Source organism: Castor canadensis, chromosome 6, assembly GCF_047511655.1.
Source record: "Castor canadensis chromosome 6, mCasCan1.hap1v2, whole genome shotgun sequence".
NCBI lineage: Eukaryota > Metazoa > Chordata > Mammalia > Rodentia > Castoridae > Castor > Castor canadensis.
The window spans coordinates 52,062,873-52,083,427 of NC_133391.1; positions in this window are offsets into that span (position 1 = coordinate 52,062,873).

Sequence of the window (20,555 nt, forward strand, 5' to 3'; positions counted from 1 at the left end):
AGAAAATAATCCACATTAGAGGCAGGAGTACCTAGCACATTGTCTCTGTCTGAGAACTTAGTTCATTTCTGAAATTAATCGATCCTGAAACGTAGGTTTTTCAAGGTGCAGTTAACCTCTCTTTGTGCCAAATATCTCTATTCAGCTGAGTTGAAAGAACACATATATCAATTGAAAAAAACCCGCCGTTCCTAGATGCAGGATCATTGAGCTTACTGTTTCCCTATTAGATTTCAGTTATTTTTTCCAAGAAAAACCTTCTGCTACTTAGCATGTTCAAATAGGCATATTCAGCTCAGTGGAAGAAACACATATGTCCCTGCAAAAAAGGCCATCTGTGTTAGAAGCTACAGCATTTAGCACATTGATTCCCTGTGAGAATGCAGTTATATTCTGATAGCAATACTTCCTGCAACTTAGGTTTTTCCAGCTGGAGCTAGTCTCTCTTCGTTCCAAATATCCCTATTCGGCTGGGTTGAAAAAACACATGTATCTCTCAAAGGGAAACCATCTGTGTTAGAAGCAGGGGCATCTATCACACTGATTCCCTGTGAGAATTGAGTTATTTTTTGAAAGTAAAAGTTCCTTCTACTTAGGAATTTCAAGATAGTGATAGGCTCTTTTTATTTCCAGTAGGCCTACTGAGCAGACCTGAAGAAAGACATATATCACTTCCAAGACAACCATCTATGTTGAAAGCTGCAGCATCTAGCACATTGGTTCCCTGTGAGAATTGAGTTAGGTTTAGAAAGGAATACTTCCTGTTACTTATGTTTCTCTAAGTAGATGTAGGCTTAGTTTCTCACCTGTAGGCCTATTGATTAGAGTGGATGGAATACATGTATCTCTCCAAAGAGTACCATCTGTGTTCAAAGCCAGTGCATCTAGCACTTGGCTCCTTGTGAGAATTGAGTGAATTTGTGAATATAATACTCCCTGCATCTTCGGATTTTCTTTCTGGAGATAGATTCGGGTTGTTCCAAATAGGCCTATTCAGCATAGTTGAAGAAATGTATGTATCAATCGAAAGAAAATCATCTGTGCTAGAAGCAGGATCATCAAGCACATTGTTTCAGAGTGAGAATTGAATTAGTTTTTGAGAAGAAAGCTTCCTGCTACTTCGGTAATTGATGGTTAAGTTAGGCTGTGTTTGTTCCCAATTGCCCTGTTCAGGTCACTTGAAGAAACACTTGGATCACTCTAAGGAAAACCGTCTATGTTAGAAGCTGCAGAATCTGGCAGACTGTTTCACTCTGAGAATTGAGTACGTTTTTGAAAGGAATTCCTCCCATAACTTCGATTTTCCCAAAAGACGTTTGACTTTCTTTGTTCCAAGTAGTCAACCTCACCTCATTTGAAGAAGCACATGTATCAACAGGCAGAAAAACATCTGTGTGAGAAGACGGATAACCTAGCACATTGTTTTCCTGTGAAAAGGGAGTTAGATTTTGAAAGGAAAATGTCCTGCTATGGTGGATGGCTCTGATTGTTCCAAATAAGCCTATTCAGCTGAGGTGAAGAAACACAGGTATCAATTGACAGAAAACCATCTGAGTTAGAGGCACGATCATCTATCACATTGTTTTTTATTCGTGTGAGAATTGAGCTACTGTTTGAAAGGAAAACTTCATGCTACTTGAGGATATCAAGGTCGTGGTAGGCGCTCTTTATTCCAAATAGGCCTATTCAGCAGATTGAAGAAACACATATACCACTGCAAAGATAACCATCTATGTTAGAAGCTGCAGAATTGAGCACATTGTTTGCTTCTTGGCATTGAGTCAGTTTTGAAAGGAATTACTCTTGCAACTTAGACTTTTCGAGGTGGGGGTAGGCTCTGGTTGTTCCAAATAGCCCTATTCAGATCAGTTGAAGAAACACATGTATCACTTCAAAGAAGACCATATGTGTGAGAGCTGCAGCATCTAGCACATTGTTTCCCGGTGAGAACTAAATGAGTTTCTGAAAGTAATCCTTCCTCCAACTTATGCTTTTCATGCTTGAGATATGCTGTCTTTGTGCCAAATAGGCCTATTCAGCTGAGTTGAAGAAACAGCTGTACTACTCTAAAGAAAACCATCTATGTTTCAGACTGTACCATCCATCACCTTGTTTCCAAGTGAAAATTGAGTTACTTTTTCAAAGGTGTTCCTCCTACAACTTAGATTTTGAACGTTGGAGATTAGCTCATGTTGTCCTAAGGGGCATAGTCACCTCAGTTGAAAAACCCATGTATCACTGCAAAGAAGAACATCTGTGTTAAAAGCTTCATCATCTAGCACATTGTTTCCCTATGAGAATTGAGTAATTTTTGATAGGAACTCCACCTTCAACTTAGATGATTCAAAGTGGAGATTAGCTGTCTTTGTTTCAAATAGGCCTACTCACGTGAATTGAATGAACACATGTTTCTCTAGAAAGAAAACCATCTGTCATGGAAGCCAGATCAAAAGTCACATTGTTTCCCTGTGAGAATTGAATGAATTTTTGAAAGGAAAACTTCCTGCTACTTAGGTTTTTCAAGGTGTATACAGGCTGTGTTTGTTCCATATTGGGCTGTTCAGCTCAGTTCAACAAACACATGTGTCACTCCAAAGAAACCATCTCTGTTAGAAGCTGCAGCATCTAGCACATTGTTTCCCTGTGAGAACTGAGATTCTTTCTGAAAGCAATACTTCTTGCAAGTTAGGTTTCTCAAGGTGGGGATTGGCTTTCTTGTTCCAAATAGGCCTATTCATCAGAGTTGAAGAAACACATATATCACTGCAGAGAAAGCCATGTTTGTTAGAAGCTGCAAAAACTAGCAAATTGTTTCCCAGTGAGAATTGATTTCTTTTTAGAAGGGAATACTTCTGCAACATAGGTATCTCAAGGTGTAGAAAGGCTGGTTTTGTTAGAAGTATGTGTGTGCAGCAGAGTTGATGTAACACATGTATCTCTCGAAAGAAAACCATCTGTGTGAACTATTTGAGCATCGGACACACTGCTCCCTGTGAGAATCGAGTTAGTTTTTGAAAGGAAAAGCGCCGGAAACTTGAGCGTTTCAAGGTGAATGTTGCCTCTCTTTGTTCAAAATAGGCCTATTCATCTCAGTTGAAGAAATACATGTATCACTAAAAAGAAGAACACGTGTGTGACAAGCTGCAGTATCTAACACATGGTTTGCCTGTGAGAAATGAGTTAGTTTAGGAACGTAAACTTCCTGCAACTTTGCTTTCTGTAGGTGGAGATAGGCTCTGTTTGTTTCAAGTAGGCCTATACTGTTGAGTTGAAGAAACACATGTATCTCTCGAAAGAAAACAATCTGTGTTAGAAGCAGAATCATGGAGCACATTGTTTCCCAGTGAGAAGTGATGTACTTATTGAAAGCAAAACTCCTGCTCCCTGGAATGTTCGTGGCGGACCTAGGCTCTGTTTGTTCCAAGAAGCTCTATTCAGCTCAGTTGAAAATACACATGTATCACTCCAAAGAAACCATCTCTGTTAGAAGCTGTACCACATACCACATTGTTGCCTTAGGAGAATTCAGTTTCTGATGGAAATACTTCCTGCTCATTAGGTTTGACAAGGAGGCGCTTCACTTTCTTCCAATTAGGCCTCTTAAGCACAGTTGAAGAACCACATGTATCATGCAAAGAAAATCATCTATATTAGAAGTTGCAACATCTAGTACATTGTTTTCCTTGCAGAATTGAGTGAGTTTCTTAAAGTGATACTTCTTGCAACTTATGTTTTTCAAGGTGGAGGTAAGCTCTTGTTCCAAATATTCCTATTTAGATGAGATGAAGAAACACATGTATCTCTCCAAAGAAAACCACCTGTGTTAGAAGCAGGATCTTCCAGCACCTAATTTCCCTGTCAGAATTGAATTAGTTTTTGAAAGGAAAACCTCCTGCTTCTTAGGATTTTCAAGGAGTAGATATGATCTGTTTGTTCCATGTAGTCCTGTTCAGCTTAGTTGAGAAACGGATGTTGAACAACAAAGAAAGCCATCTGTGTTAGAAGCTGCAGCATCAAGCACATGGTTTCCCTATGAGACCTGAGTTACTTTCTGAAAGTAATACTTCCTACAACTTATGTTTTTCAAGGTGGATATAGGCTCTTTTTGTTCCATAGAGGACTATGTAGCTGAGGTGAAGAAACACATGTATCATACCAAAGAAAATCATTTTGGTTAGAAGCTGCAGCATCTAGCTCCATGTTTCCCTCTGAATATTGAGTTAATTTTAGAAAGGAGTACTTCCTGCAGCTTAGGTTTCTCAAGGTGGAGATGAGCTTACTTTGTTACCAGTATGCCTATTGAGAAGATGTGATGACACACATGAATCTCTCAAAAGAAAATAATCCACATTAGAGGCAGGAGTACCTAGCACATTGTCTCTGTCTGAGAACTTAGTTCATTTCTGAAATTAATCGATCCTGAAACGTAGGTTTTTCAAGGTGCAGTTAACCTCTCTTTGTGCCAAATATCTCTATTCAGCTGAGTTGAAAGAACACATATATCGATTGAAAAAAACCCGCCGTTCCTAGATGCAGAATCATTGAGCTTACTGTTTCCCTATTAGATTTCAGTTATTTTTTCCAAGAAAAACCTTCTGCTACTTAGCATGTTCAAATAGGCATATTCAGCTCAGTGGAAGAAACACATATGTCCCTGCAAAAAAGGCCATCTGTGTTAGAAGCTACAGCATTTAGCACATTGATTCCCTGTGAGAATGCAGTTATATTCTGATAGCAATACTTCCTGCAACTTAGGTTTTTCCAGCTGGAGCTAGTCTCTCTTCGTTCCAAATATCCCTATTCGGCTGGGTTGAAAAAACACATGTATCTCTCAAAGGGAAACCATCTGTGTTAGAAGCAGGGGCATCTATCACACTGATTCCCTGTGAGAATTGAGTTATTTTTTGAAAGTAAAAGTTCCTTCTACTTAGGAATTTCAAGATAGTGATAGGCTCTTTTTATTTCCAGTAGGCCTACTGAGCAGACCTGAAGAAAGACATATATCACTTCCAAGACAACCATCTATGTTGAAAGCTGCAGCATCTAGCACATTGGTTCCCTGTGAGAATTGAGTTAGGTTTAGAAAGGAATACTTCCTGTTACTTATGTTTCTCTAAGTAGATGTAGGCTTAGTTTCTCACCTGTAGGCCTATTGATTAGAGTGGATGGAATACATGTATCTCTCCAAAGAGTACCATCTGTGTTCAAAGCCAGTGCATCTAGCACTTGGCTCCTTGTGAGAATTGAGTGAATTTGTGAATATAATACTCCCTGCATCTTCGGATTTTCTTTCTGGAGATAGATTCGGGTTGTTCCAAATAGGCCTATTCAGCATAGTTGAAGAAATGTATGTATCAATCGAAAGAAAATCATCTGTGCTAGAAGCAGGATCATCAAGCACATTGTTTCAGAGTGAGAATTGAATTAGTTTTTGAGAAGAAAGCTTCCTGCTACTTCGGTAATTGATGGTTAAGTTAGGCTGTGTTTGTTCCCAATTGCCCTGTTCAGGTCACTTGAAGAAACACTTGGATCACTCTAAGGAAAACCGTCTATGTTAGAAGCTGCAGAATCTGGCAGACTGTTTCACTCTGAGAATTGAGTACGTTTTTGAAAGGAATTCCTCCCATAACTTCGATTTTCCCAAAAGACGTTTGACTTTCTTTGTTCCAAGTAGTCATCCTCACCTCATTTGAAGAAGCACATGTATCAACAGGCAGAAAAACATCTGTGTGAGAAGAAGGATAACCTAGCACATTGTTTTCCTGTGAAAAGGGAGTTAGATTTTGAAAGGAAAATGTCCTGCTATGGAGGATGGCTCTGATTGTTCCAAATAAGCCTATTCAGCTGAGGTGAAGAAACACAGGTATCAATTGACAGAAAACCATCTGAGTTAGAGGCACGATCATCTATCACATTGTTTTTTATTCGTGTGAGAATTGAGCTACTGTTTGAAAGGAAAACTTCATGCTACTTGAGGATATCAAGGTCGTGGTAGGCGCTCTTTATTCCAAATAGGCCTATTCAGCAGATTGAAGAAACACATATACCACTGCAAAGATAACCATCTATGTTAGAAGCTGCAGAATTGAGCACATTGTTTGCTTGTTGGCATTGAGTCAGTTTTGAAAGGAATTACTCTTGCAACTTAGACTTTTCGAGGTGGAGGTAGGCTCTGGTTGTTCCAAATAGCCCTATTCAGATCAGTTGAAGAAACACATGTATCACTTCAAAGAAGACCATATGTGTGAGAGCTGCAGCATCTAGCACATTGTTTCCCGGTGAGAACTAAATGAGTTTCTGAAAGTAATCCTTCCTCCAACTTATGCTTTTCATGCTTGAGATATGCTGTCTTTGTGCCAAATAGGCCTATTCAGCTGAGTTGAAGAAACAGCTGTACTACTCTAAAGAAAACCATCTATGTTTCAGACTGTACCATCCATCACCTTGTTTCCAAGTGAAAATTGAGTTACTGTTTTCAAAGATGTTCCTCCTACAATTTAGGTTTTGAACGTTGGAGATTAGCTCATGTTGTCCTAAGGGGCATAGTCACCTCAGTTGAAAAACCCATGTATCACTGCAAAGAAGAACATCTGTGTTAAAAGCTTCATCATCTAGCACATTGTTTCCCTATGAGAATTGAGTAATTTTTGATAGGAACTCCACCTTCAACTTAGATGATTCAAAGTGGAGATTAGCTGTCTTTGTTTCAAATAGGCCTACTCACGTGAATTGAATGAACACATGTTTCTCTAGAAAGAAAACCATCTGTCATGGAAGCCAGATCAAAAGTCACATTGTTTCCCTGTGAGAATTGAATGAATTTTTGAAAGGAAAATTTCCTGCTACTTAGGTTTTTCAAGGTGTATACAGGCTGTGTTTGTTCCATATTGGGCTGTTCAGCTCAGTTCAACAAACACATGTGTCACTCCAAAGAAACCATCTCTGTTAGAAGCTGCAGCATCTAGCACATTGTTTCCCTGTGAGAACTGAGATTCTTTCTGAAAGCAATACTTCTTGCAAGTTAGGTTTCTCAAGGTGGGGATAGGCTTTCTTGTTCCAAATAGGCCTATTCATCAGAGTTGAAGAAACACATATATCACTGCAGAGAAAGCCATGTTTGTTAGAAGCTGCAAAAACTAGCAAATTGTTTCCCAGTGAGAATTGATTTCTTTTTAGAAGGGAATACTTCTGCAACATAGGTATCTCAAGGTGTAGAAAGGCTGGTTTTGTTAGAAGTATGTGTGTGCAGCAGAGTTGATGTAACACATGTATCTCTCGAAAGAAAACCATCTGTGTGAACTATTTGAGCATCGGACACACTGCTCCCTGTGAGAATCGAGTTAGTTTTTGAAAGGAAAAGCGCCGGAAACTTGAGCGTTTCAAGGTGAATGTTGCCTCTCTTTGTTCAAAATAGGCCTATTCATCTCAGTTGAAGAAATACATGTATCACTAAAAAGAAGAACACGTGTGTGACAAGCTGCAGTATCTAACACATGGTTTGCCTGTGAGAAATGAGTTAGTTTAGGAACGTAAACTTCCTGCAACTTTGCTTTCTGTAGGTGGAGATAGGCTCTGTTTGTTTCAAGTAGGCCTATACTGTTGAGTTGAAGAAACACATGTATCTCTCGAAAGAAAACAATCTGTGTTAGAAGCAGAATCATGGAGCACATTGTTTCCCAGTGAGAAGTGATGTACTTATTGAAAGCAAAACTCCTGCTCCCTGGAATGTTCGTGGCGGACCTCGGCTCTGTTTGTTCCAAGAAGCTCTATTCAGCTCAGTTGAAAATACACATGTATCACTCCAAAGAAACCATCTCTGTTAGAAGCTGTACCACATACCACATTGTTGCCTTAGGAGAATTCAGTTTCTGATGGAAATACTTCCTGCTCATTAGGTTTGACAAGGAGGCGCTTCACTTTCTTCCAATTAGGCCTCTTAAGCACAGTTGAAGAACCACATGTATCATGCAAAGAAAATCATCTATATTAGAAGTTGCAACATCTAGTACATTGTTTTCCTTGCAGAATTGAGTGAGTTTCTTAAAGTGATACTTCTTGCAACTTATGTTTTTCAAGGTGGAGGTAAGCTCTTGTTCCAAATATTCCTATTTAGATGAGATGAAGAAACTCATGTATCTCTCCAAAGAAAACCACCTGTGTTAGAAGCAGGATCTTCCAGCACCTAATTTCCCTGTCAGAATTGAATTAGTTTTTGAAAGGAAAACCTCCTGCTTCTTAGGATTTTCAAGGAGTAGATATGATCTGTTTGTTCCATGTAGTCCTGTTCAGCTTAGTTGAGAAACGGATGTTGAACAACAAAGAAAGCCATCTGTGTTAGAAGCTGCAGCATCAAGCACATGGTTTCCCTATGAGACCTGAGTTACTTTCTGAAAGTAATACTTCCTACAACTTATGTTTTTCAAGGTGGATATAGGCTCTTTTTGTTCCATAGAGGACTATGTAGCTGAGGTGAAGAAACACATGTATCATACCAAAGAAAATCATTTTGGTTAGAAGCTGCAGCATCTAGCTCCATGTTTCCCTCTGAATATTGAGTTAATTTTAGAAAGGAGTACTTCCTGCAGCTTAGGTTTCTTAAGGTGGAGATGAGCTTACTTTGTTACCAGTATGCCTATTGAGAAGATGTGATGACACACATGAATCTCTCAAAAGAAAATAATCCACATTAGAGGCAGGAGTACCTAGCACATTGTCTCTGTCTGAGAACTTAGTTCATTTCTGAAATTAATCGATCCTGAAACGTAGGTTTTTCAAGGTGCAGTTAACCACTCTTTGTGCCAAATATCTCTATTCAGCTGAGTTGAAAGAACACATATATCAATTGAAAAAAACCCGCCGTTCCTAGATGCAGGATCATTGAGCTTACTGTTTCCCTATTAGATTTCAGTTATTTTTTCCAAGAAAAACCTTCTGCTACTTAGCATGTTCAAATAGGCATATTCAGCTCAGTGGAAGAAACACATATGTCCCTGCAAAAAAGGCCATCTGTGTTAGAAGCTACAGCATTTAGCACATTGATTCCCTGTGAGAATGCAGTTATATTCTGATAGCAATACTTCCTGCAACTTAGGTTTTTCCAGCTGGAGCTAGTCTCTCTTCGTTCCAAATATCCCTATTCGGCTGGGTTGAAAAAACACATGTATCTCTCAAAGGGAAACCATCTGTGTTAGAAGCAGGGGCATCTATCACACTGATTCCCTGTGAGAATTGAGTTATTTTTTGAAAGTAAAAGTTCCTTCTACTTAGGAATTTCAAGATAGTGATAGGCTCTTTTTATTTCCAGTAGGCCTACTGAGCAGACCTGAAGAAAGACATATATCACTTCCAAGACAACCATCTATGTTGAAAGCTGCAGCATCTAGCACATTGGTTCCCTGTGAGAATTGAGTTAGGTTTAGAAAGGAATACTTCCTGTTACTTATGTTTCTCTAAGTAGATGTAGGCTTAGTTTCTCACCTGTAGGCCTATTGATTAGAGTGGATGGAATACATGTATCTCTCCAAAGAGTACCATCTGTGTTCAAAGCCAGTGCATCTAGCACTTGGTTCCTTGTGAGAATTGAGTGAATTTGTGAATATAATACTCCCTGCATCTTCGGATTTTCTTTCTGGAGATAGATTCGGGTTGTTCCAAATAGGCCTATTCAGCATAGTTGAAGAAATGTATGTATCAATCGAAAGAAAATCATCTGTGCTAGAAGCAGGATCATCAAGCACATGGTTTCAGAGTGAGAATTGAATTAGTTTTTGAGAAGAAAGCTTCCTGCTACTTCGGTAATTGATGGTTAAGTTAGGCTGTGTTTGTTCCCAATTGCCCTGTTCAGGTCACTTGAAGAAACACTTGGATCACTCTAAGGAAAACCGTCTATGTTAGAAGCTGCAGAATCTGGCAGACTGTTTCACTCTGAGAATTGAGTACGTTTTTGAAAGGAATTCCTCCCATAACTTCGATTTTCCCAAAAGACGTTTGACTTTCTTTGTTCCAAGAAGTCATCCTCACCTCATTTGAAGAAGCACATGTATCAACAGGCAGAAAAAACATCTGTGTGAGAAGAAGGATAACCTAGCACATTGTTTTCCTGTGAAAAGGGAGTTAGATTTTGAAAGGAAAATGTCCTGCTATGGAGGATGGCTCTGATTGTTCCAAATAAGCCTATTCAGCTGAGGTGAAGAAGCACAGGTATCAATTGACAGAAAACCATCTGAGTTAGAGGCACGATCATCTATCACATTGTTTTTTATTCGTGTGAGAATTGAGCTACTGTTTGAAAGGAAAACTTCATGCTACTTGAGGATATCAAGGTCGTGGTAGGCGCTCTTTATTCCAAATAGGCCTATTCAGCAGATTGAAGAAACACATATACCACTGCAAAGATAACCATCTATGTTAGAAGCTGCAGAATTGAGCACATTGTTTGCTTGTTGGCATTGAGTCAGTTTTGAAAGGAATTACTCTTGCAACTTAGACTTTTCGAGGTGGAGGTAGGCTCTGGTTGTTCCAAATAGCCCTATTCAGATCAGTTGAAGAAACACATGTATCACTTCAAAGAAGACCATATGTGTGAGAGCTGCAGCATCTAGCACATTGTTTCCCGGTGAGAACTAAATGAGTTTCTGAAAGTAATCCTTCCTCCAACTTATGCTTTTCATGCTTGAGATATGCTGTCTTTGTGCCAAATAGGCCTATTCAGCTGAGTTGAAGAAACAGCTGTACTACTCTAAAGAAAACCATCTATGTTTCAGACTGTACCATCCATCACCTTGTTTCCAAGTGAAAATTGAGTTACTGTTTTCAAAGATGTTCCTCCTACAACTTAGATTTTGAACGTTGGAGATTAGCTCATGTTGTCCTAAGGGGCATAGTCACCTCAGTTGAAAAACCCATGTATCACTGCAAAGAAGAACATCTGTGTTAAAAGCTTCATCATCTAGCACATTGTTTCCCTATGAGAATTGAGTAATTTTTGATAGGAACTCCACCTTCAACTTAGATGATTCAAAGTGGAGATTAGCTGTCTTTGTTTCAAATAGGCCTACTCACGTGAATTGAATGAACACATGTTTCTCTAGAAAGAAAACCATCTGTCATGGAAGCCAGATCAAAAGTCACATTGTTTCCCTGTGAGAATTGAATGAATTTTTGAAAGGAAAATTTCCTGCTACTTAGGTTTTTCAAGGTGTATACAGGCTGTGTTTGTTCCATATTGGGCTGTTCAGCTCAGTTCAACAAACACATGTGTCACTCCAAAGAAACCATCTCTGTTAGAAGCTGCAGCATCTAGCACATTGTTTCCCTGTGAGAACTGAGATTCTTTCTGAAAGCAATACTTCTTGCAAGTTAGGTTTCTCAAGGTGGGGATAGGCTTTCTTGTTCCAAATAGGCCTATTCATCAGAGTTGAAGAAACACATATATCACTGCAGAGAAAGCCATGTTTGTTAGAAGCTGCAAAAACTAGCAAATTGTTTCCCAGTGAGAATTGATTTCTTTTTAGAAGGGAATACTTCTGCAACATAGGTATCTCAAGGTGTAGAAAGGCTGGTTTTGTTAGAAGTATGTGTGTGCAGCAGAGTTGATGTAACACATGTATCTCTCGAAAGAAAACCATCTGTGTGAACTATTTGAGCATCGGACACACTGCTCCCTGTGAGAATCGAGTTAGTTTTTGAAAGGAAAAGCGCCGGAAACTTGAGCGTTTCAAGGTGAATGTTGCCTCTCTTTGTTCAAAATAGGCCTATTCATCTCAGTTGAAGAAATACATGTATCACTAAAAAGAAGAACACGTGTGTGACAAGCTGCAGTATCTAACACATGGTTTGCCTGTGAGAAATGAGTTAGTTTAGGAACGTAAACTTCCTGCAACTTTGCTTTCTGTAGGTGGAGATAGGCTCTGTTTGTTTCAAGTAGGCCTATACTGTTGAGTTGAAGAAACACATGTATCTCTCGAAAGAAAACAATCTGTGTTAGAAGCAGAATCATGGAGCACATTGTTTCCCAGTGAGAAGTGATGTACTTATTGAAAGCAAAACTCCTGCTCCCTGGAATGTTCGTGGCGGACCTCGGCTCTGTTTGTTCCAAGAAGCTCTATTCAGCTCAGTTGAAAATACACATGTATCACTCCAAAGAAACCATCTCTGTTAGAAGCTGTACCACATACCACATTGTTGCCTTAGGAGAATTCAGTTTCTGATGGAAATACTTCCTGCTCATTAGGTTTGACAAGGAGGCGCTTCACTTTCTTCCAATTAGGCCTCTTAAGCACAGTTGAAGAACCACATGTATCATGCAAAGAAAATCATCTATATTAGAAGTTGCAACATCTAGTACATTGTTTTCCTTGCAGAATTGAGTGAGTTTCTTAAAGTGATACTTCTTGCAACTTATGTTTTTCAAGGTGGAGGTAAGCTCTTGTTCCAAATATTCCTATTTAGATGAGATGAAGAAACTCATGTATCTCTCCAAAGAAAACCACCTGTGTTAGAAGCAGGATCTTCCAGCACCTAATTTCCCTGTCAGAATTGAATTAGTTTTTGAAAGGAAAACCTCCTGCTTCTTAGGATTTTCAAGGAGTAGATATGATCTGTTTGTTCCATGTAGTCCTGTTCAGCTTAGTTGAGAAACGGATGTTGAACAACAAAGAAAGCCATCTGTGTTAGAAGCTGCAGCATCAAGCACATGGTTTCCCTATGAGACCTGAGTTACTTTCTGAAAGTAATACTTCCTACAACTTATGTTTTTCAAGGTGGATATAGGCTCTTTTTGTTCCATAGAGGACTATGTAGCTGAGGTGAAGAAACACATGTATCATACCAAAGAAAATCTTTTTGGTTAGAAGCTGCAGCATCTAGCTCCATGTTTCCCTCTGAATATTGAGTTAATTTTAGAAAGGAGTACTTCCTGCAGCTTAGGTTTCTCAAGGTGGAGATGAGCTTACTTTGTTACCAGTATGCCTATTGAGAAGATGTGATGACACACATGAATCTCTCAAAAGAAAATAATCCACATTAGAGGCAGGAGTACCTAGCACATTGTCTCTGTCTGAGAACTTAGTTCATTTCTGAAATTAATCGATCCTGAAACGTAGGTTTTTCAAGGTGCAGTTAACCACTCTTTGTGCCAAATATCTCTATTCAGCTGAGTTGAAAGAACACATATATCAATTGAAAAAAACCCGCCGTTCCTAGATGCAGGATCATTGAGCTTACTGTTTCCCTATTAGATTTCAGTTATTTTTTCCAAGAAAAACCTTCTGCTACTTAGCATGTTCAAATAGGCATATTCAGCTCAGTGGAAGAAACACATATGTCCCTGCAAAAAAGGCCATCTGTGTTAGAAGCTACAGCATTTAGCACATTGATTCCCTGTGAGAATGCAGTTATATTCTGATAGCAATACTTCCTGCAACTTAGGTTTTTCCAGCTGGAGCTAGTCTCTCTTCGTTCCAAATATCCCTATTCGGCTGGGTTGAAAAAACACATGTATCTCTCAAAGGGAAACCATCTGTGTTAGAAGCAGGGGCATCTATCACACTGATTCCCTGTGAGAATTGAGTTATTTTTTGAAAGTAAAAGTTCCTTCTACTTAGGAATTTCAAGATAGTGATAGGCTCTTTTTATTTCCAGTAGGCCTACTGAGCAGACCTGAAGAAAGACATATATCACTTCCAAGACAACCATCTATGTTGAAAGCTGCAGCATCTAGCACATTGGTTCCCTGTGAGAATTGAGTTAGGTTTAGAAAGGAATACTTCCTGTTACTTATGTTTCTCTAAGTAGATGTAGGCTTAGTTTCTCACCTGTAGGCCTATTGATTAGAGTGGATGGAATACATGTATCTCTCCAAAGAGTACCATCTGTGTTCAAAGCCAGTGCATCTAGCACTTGGTTCCTTGTGAGAATTGAGTGAATTTGTGAATATAATACTCCCTGCATCTTCGGATTTTCTTTCTGGAGATAGATTCGGGTTGTTCCAAATAGGCCTATTCAGCATAGTTGAAGAAATGTATGTATCAATCGAAAGAAAATCATCTGTGCTAGAAGCAGGATCATCAAGCACATGGTTTCAGAGTGAGAATTGAATTAGTTTTTGAGAAGAAAGCTTCCTGCTACTTCGGTAATTGATGGTTAAGTTAGGCTGTGTTTGTTCCCAATTGCCCTGTTCAGGTCACTTGAAGAAACACTTGGATCACTCTAAGGAAAACCGTCTATGTTAGAAGCTGCAGAATCTGGCAGACTGTTTCACTCTGAGAATTGAGTACGTTTTTGAAAGGAATTCCTCCCATAACTTCGATTTTCCCAAAAGACGTTTGACTTTCTTTGTTCCAAGAAGTCATCCTCACCTCATTTGAAGAAGCACATGTATCAACAGGCAGAAAAAACATCTGTGTGAGAAGAAGGATAACCTAGCACATTGTTTTCCTGTGAAAAGGGAGTTAGATTTTGAAAGGAAAATGTCCTGCTATGGAGGATGGCTCTGATTGTTCCAAATAAGCCTATTCAGCTGAGGTGAAGAAGCACAGGTATCAATTGACAGAAAACCATCTGAGTTAGAGGCACGATCATCTATCACATTGTTTTTTATTCGTGTGAGAATTGAGCTACTGTTTGAAAGGAAAACTTCATGCTACTTGAGGATATCAAGGTCGTGGTAGGCGCTCTTTATTCCAAATAGGCCTATTCAGCAGATTGAAGAAACACATATACCACTGCAAAGATAACCATCTATGTTAGAAGCTGCAGAATTGAGCACATTGTTTGCTTGTTGGCATTGAGTCAGTTTTGAAAGGAATTACTCTTGCAACTTAGACTTTTCGAGGTGGAGGTAGGCTCTGGTTGTTCCAAATAGCCCTATTCAGATCAGTTGAAGAAACACATGTATCACTTCAAAGAAGACCATATGTGTGAGAGCTGCAGCATCTAGCACATTGTTTCCCGGTGAGAACTAAATGAGTTTCTGAAAGTAATCCTTCCTCCAACTTATGCTTTTCATGCTTGAGATATGCTGTCTTTGTGCCAAATAGGCCTATTCAGCTGAGTTGAAGAAACAGCTGTACTACTCTAAAGAAAACCATCTATGTTTCAGACTGTACCATCCATCACCTTGTTTCCAAGTGAAAATTGAGTTACTGTTTTCAAAGATGTTCCTCCTACAACTTAGATTTTGAACGTTGGAGATTAGCTCATGTTGTCCTAAGGGGCATAGTCACCTCAGTTGAAAAACCCATGTATCACTGCAAAGAAGAACATCTGTGTTAAAAGCTTCATCATCTAGCACATTGTTTCCCTATGAGAATTGAGTAATTTTTGATAGGAACTCCACCTTCAACTTAGATGATTCAAAGTGGAGATTAGCTGTCTTTGTTTCAAATAGGCCTACTCACGTGAATTGAATGAACACATGTTTCTCTAGAAAGAAAACCATCTGTCATGGAAGCCAGATCAAAAGTCACATTGTTTCCCTGTGAGAATTGAATGAATTTTTGAAAGGAAAATTTCCTGCTACTTAGGTTTTTCAAGGTGTATACAGGCTGTGTTTGTTCCATATTGGGCTGTTCAGCTCAGTTCAACAAACACATGTGTCACTCCAAAGAAACCATCTCTGTTAGAAGCTGCAGCATCTAGCACATTGTTTCCCTGTGAGAACTGAGATTCTTTCTGAAAGCAATACTTCTTGCAAGTTAGGTTTCTCAAGGTGGGGATAGGCTTTCTTGTTCCAAATAGGCCTATTCATCAGAGTTGAAGAAACACATATATCACTGCAGAGAAAGCCATGTTTGTTAGAAGCTGCAAAAACTAGCAAATTGTTTCCCAGTGAGAATTGATTTCTTTTTAGAAGGGAATACTTCTGCAACATAGGTATCTCAAGGTGTAGAAAGGCTGGTTTTGTTAGAAGTATGTGTGTGCAGCAGAGTTGATGTAACACATGTATCTCTCGAAAGAAAACCATCTGTGTGAACTATTTGAGCATCGGACACACTGCTCCCTGTGAGAATCGAGTTAGTTTTTGAAAGGAAAAGCGCCGGAAACTTGAGCGTTTCAAGGTGAATGTTGCCTCTCTTTGTTCAAAATAGGCCTATTCATCTCAGTTGAAGAAATACATGTATCACTAAAAAGAAGAACACGTGTGTGACAAGCTGCAGTATCTAACACATGGTTTGCCTGTGAGAAATGAGTTAGTTTAGGAACGTAAACTTCCTGCAACTTTGCTTTCTGTAGGTGGAGATAGGCTCTGTTTGTTTCAAGTAGGCCTATACTGTTGAGTTGAAGAAACACATGTATCTCTCGAAAGAAAACAATCTGTGTTAGAAGCAGAATCATGGAGCACATTGTTTCCCAGTGAGAAGTGATGTACTTATTGAAAGCAAAACTCCTGCTCCCTGGAATGTTCGTGGCGGACCTCGGCTCTGTTTGTTCCAAGAAGCTCTATTCAGCTCAGTTGAAAATACACATGTATCACTCCAAAGAAACCATCTCTGTTAGAAGCTGTACCACATACCACATTGTTGCCTTAGGAGAATTCAGTTTCTGATGGAAATACTTCCTGCTCATTAGGTTTGACAAGGAGGCGCTTCACTTTCTTCCAATTAGGCCTCTTAAGCACAGTTGAAGAACCACATGTATCATGCAAAGAAAATCATCTATATTAGAAGTTGCAACATCTAGTACATTGTTTTCCTTGCAGAATTGAGTGAGTTTCTTAAAGTGATACTTCTTGCAACTTATGTTTTTCAAGGTGGAGGTAAGCTCTTGTTCCAAATATTCCTATTTAGATGAGATGAAGAAACTCATGTATCTCTCCAAAGAAAACCACCTGTGTTAGAAGCAGGATCTTCCAGCACCTAATTTCCCTGTCAGAATTGAATTAGTTTTTGAAAGGAAAACCTCCTGCTTCTTAGGATTTTCAAGGAGTAGATATGATCTGTTTGTTCCATGTAGTCCTGTTCAGCTTAGTTGAGAAACGGATGTTGAACAACAAAGAAAGCCATCTGTGTTAGAAGCTGCAGCATCAAGCACATGGTTTCCCTATGAGACCTGAGTTACTTTCTGAAAGTAATACTTCCTACAACTTATGTTTTTCAAGGTGGATATAGGCTCTTTTTGTTCCATAGAGGACTATGTAGCTGAGGTGAAGAAACACATGTATCATACCAAAGAAAATCATTTTGGTTAGAAGCTGCAGCATCTAGCTCCATGTTTCCCTCTGAATATTGAGTTAATTTTAGAAAGGAGTACTTCCTGCAGCTTAGGTTTCTTAAGGTGGAGATGAGCTTACTTTGTTACCAGTATGCCTATTGAGAAGATGTGATGACACACATGAATCTCTCAAAAGAAAATAATCCACATTAGAGGCAGGAGTACCTAGCACATTGTCTCTGTCTGAGAACTTAGTTCATTTCTGAAATTAATCGATCCTGAAACGTAGGTTTTTCAAGGTGCAGTTAACCACTCTTTGTGCCAAATATCTCTATTCAGCTGAGTTGAAAGAACACATATATCAATTGAAAAAAACCCGCCGTTCCTAGATGCAGGATCATTGAGCTTACTGTTTCCCTATTAGATTTCAGTTATTTTTTCCAAGAAAAACCTTCTGCTACTTAGCATGTTCAAATAGGCATATTCAGCTCAGTGGAAGAAACACATATGTCCCTGCAAAAAAGGCCATCTGTGTTAGAAGCTACAGCATTTAGCACATTGATTCCCTGTGAGAATGCAGTTATATTCTGATAGCAATACTTCCTGCAACTTAGGTTTTTCCAGCTGGAGCTAGTCTCTCTTCGTTCCAAATATCCCTATTCGGCTGGGTTGAAAAAACACATGTATCTCTCAAAGGGAAACCATCTGTGTTAGAAGCAGGGGCATCTATCACACTGATTCCCTGTGAGAATTGAGTTATTTTTTGAAAGTAAAAGTTCCTTCTACTTAGGAATTTCAAGATAGTGATAGGCTCTTTTTATTTCCAGTAGGCCTACTGAGCAGACCTGAAGAAAGACATATATCACTTCCAAGACAACCATCTATGTTGAAAGCTGCAGCATCTAGCACATTGGTTCCCTGTGAGAATTGAGTTAGGTTTAGAAAGGAATACTTCCTGTTACTTATGTTTCTCTAAGTAGATGTAGGCTTAGTTTCTCACCTGTAGGCCTATTGATTAGAGTGGATGGAATACATGTATCTCTCCAAAGAGTACCATCTGTGTTCAAAGCCAGTGCATCTAGCACTTGGTTCCTTGTGAGAATTGAGTGAATTTGTGAATATAATACTCCCTGCATCTTCGGATTTTCTTTCTGGAGATAGATTCGGGTTGTTCCAAATAGGCCTATTCAGCATAGTTGAAGAAATGTATGTATCAATCGAAAGAAAATCATCTGTGCTAGAAGCAGGATCATCAAGCACATGGTTTCAGAGTGAGAATTGAATTAGTTTTTGAGAAGAAAGCTTCCTGCTACTTCGGTAATTGATGGTTAAGTTAGGCTGTGTTTGTTCCCAATTGCCCTGTTCAGGTCACTTGAAGAAACACTTGGATCACTCTAAGGAAAACCGTCTATGTTAGAAGCTGCAGAATCTGGCAGACTGTTTCACTCTGAGAATTGAGTACGTTTTTGAAAGGAATTCCTCCCATAACTTCGATTTTCCCAAAAGACGTTTGACTTTCTTTGTTCCAAGAAGTCATCCTCACCTCATTTGAAGAAGCACATGTATCAACAGGCAGAAAAAACATCTGTGTGAGAAGAAGGATAACCTAGCACATTGTTTTCCTGTGAAAAGGGAGTTAGATTTTGAAAGGAAAATGTCCTGCTATGGAGGATGGCTCTGATTGTTCCAAATAAGCCTATTCAGCTGAGGTGAAGAAGCACAGGTATCAATTGACAGAAAACCATCTGAGTTAGAGGCACGATCATCTATCACATTGTTTTTTATTCGTGTGAGAATTGAGCTACTGTTTGAAAGGAAAACTTCATGCTACTTGAGGATATCAAGGTCGTGGTAGGCGCTCTTTATTCCAAATAGGCCTATTCAGCAGATTGAAGAAACACATATACCACTGCAAAGATAACCATCTATGTTAGAAGCTGCAGAATTGAGCACATTGTTTGCTTGTTGGCATTGAGTCAGTTTTGAAAGGAATTACTCTTGCAACTTAGACTTTTCGAGGTGGAGGTAGGCTCTGGTTGTTCCAAATAGCCCTATTCAGATCAGTTGAAGAAACACATGTATCACTTCAAAGAAGACCATATGTGTGAGAGCTGCAGCATCTAGCACATTGTTTCCCGGTGAGAACTAAATGAGTTTCTGAAAGTAATCCTTCCTCCAACTTATGCTTTTCATGCTTGAGATATGCTGTCTTTGTGCCAAATAGGCCTATTCAGCTGAGTTGAAGAAACAGCTGTACTACTCTAAAGAAAACCATCTATGTTTCAGACTGTACCATCCATCACCTTGTTTCCAAGTGAAAATTGAGTTACTGTTTTCAAAGATGTTCCTCCTACAACTTAGATTTTGAACGTTGGAGATTAGCTCATGTTGTCCTAAGGGGCATAGTCACCTCAGTTGAAAAACCCATGTATCACTGCAAAGAAGAACATCTGTGTTAAAAGCTTCATCATCTAGCACATTGTTTCCCTATGAGAATTGAGTAATTTTTGATAGGAACTCCACCTTCAACTTAGATGATTCAAAGTGGAGATTAGCTGTCTTTGTTTCAAATAGGCCTACTCACGTGAATTGAATGAACACATGTTTCTCTAGAAAGAAAACCATCTGTCATGGAAGCCAGATCAAAAGTCACATTGTTTCCCTGTGAGAATTGAATGAATTTTTGAAAGGAAAATTTCCTGCTACTTAGGTTTTTCAAGGTGTATACAGGCTGTGTTTGTTCCATATTGGGCTGTTCAGCTCAGTTCAACAAACACATGTGTCACTCCAAAGAAACCATCTCTGTTAGAAGCTGCAGCATCTAGCACATTGTTTCCCTGTGAGAACTGAGATTCTTTCTGAAAGCAATACTTCTTGCAAGTTAGGTTTCTCAAGGTGGGGATAGGCTTTCTTGTTCCAAATAGGCCTATTCATCAGAGTTGAAGAAACACATATATCACTGCAGAGAAAGCCATGTTTGTTAGAAGCTGCAAAAACTAGCAAATTGTTTCCCAGTGAGAATTGATTTCTTTTTAGAAGGGAATACTTCTGCAACATAGGTATCTCAAGGTGTAGAAAGGCTGGTTTTGTTAGAAGTATGTGTGTGCAGCAGAGTTGATGTAACACATGTATCTCTCGAAAGAAAACCATCTGTGTGAACTATTTGAGCATCGGACACACTGCTCCCTGTGAGAATCGAGTTAGTTTTTGAAAGGAAAAGCGCCGGAAACTTGAGCGTTTCAAGGTGAATGTTGCCTCTCTTTGTTCAAAATAGGCCTATTCATCTCAGTTGAAGAAATACATGTATCACTAAAAAGAAGAACACGTGTGTGACAAGCTGCAGTATCTAACACATGGTTTGCCTGTGAGAAATGAGTTAGTTTAGGAACGTAAACTTCCTGCAA